The sequence below is a fragment of the Nannospalax galili genome, unplaced genomic scaffold (genome assembly GCF_000622305.1).
Source record: "Nannospalax galili isolate Female #2095 unplaced genomic scaffold, S.galili_v1.0 scaffold393, whole genome shotgun sequence".
Taxonomy (NCBI): Eukaryota; Metazoa; Chordata; class Mammalia; order Rodentia; family Spalacidae; genus Nannospalax; species Nannospalax galili.
The window spans coordinates 455,629-456,514 of record NW_008333371.1 but is presented as its reverse complement, the minus strand read 5'-3'; positions in this window follow the sequence as shown (position 1 = coordinate 456,514).

The following is an 886-nucleotide window of genomic DNA, read 5'->3' as shown; positions in this document are numbered from 1 at the left end:
GTCTCCGTGGAGAGGGACAAAAGGTCACGTGGTCCCGAAGTGCCCGCCCCAGAAGACCCCACACCACCCCATCGCTAGCGCTGGCCTTTGGAGAGGATTGGACCTGCCCTTGACAGCTGGCCAACTGCGCCCTGCTAGCATCTCCAACCTGGCAGTCCTGTGTTGGATAAATGTGCACGGTGTCAGGTTTTCTTAAAGGTGATTATTGATCTCACACTACATTTATTCAAATTTTAAATGTACTCAGCACCCTCCTGCCTAGGAATAGACCGCGTAAAAAATATTTGCAAGCCATCCTGGTGACACACGCCTTTAATCTCAGTATTCGGGAGGTAGAGGCAGGTGGATCTATTTGAGATCCGAGGCCACCCTGGTCTACCTACATGGAGAGTTCCAGGCCAGCCGCGACTCAGGGAGCCCCTGTGTCAAATATACCAAATATATAGATAGATAGATATAGATAGAGATAGAGATAGAGATAGATAGATATAGATGATATAGATATCTCAGAAGTTCATCATGACGCATGTAATCTGTGTGTAAGGTTGTTTATACCAATGAACTAATAACCTCAGGTGATCTTCAGCCCAGGTGAATGGTTGAATACAATACTAAAATACAATACAGACATACGAATTGCTTTTAGCCATAGACTGCATACTCAAAGGTCCAGTTCCACACTATAATGAATATTGAAAGACTCTGCGTAAGTTGCCATGTGTAACGTGTTCTCTTTAATACAAATAAGTTATTGCTTGAGACACAAATAGGCAGGTATGTACACAAACTTTTTCTAAAGAAGTAAAAAAAAGTGCTTTTGAAGGGGAGATGGAGTGTTTTCACTTTCAAATTTTACCTGCATTTTCCTCTTTTTATACATACTTGA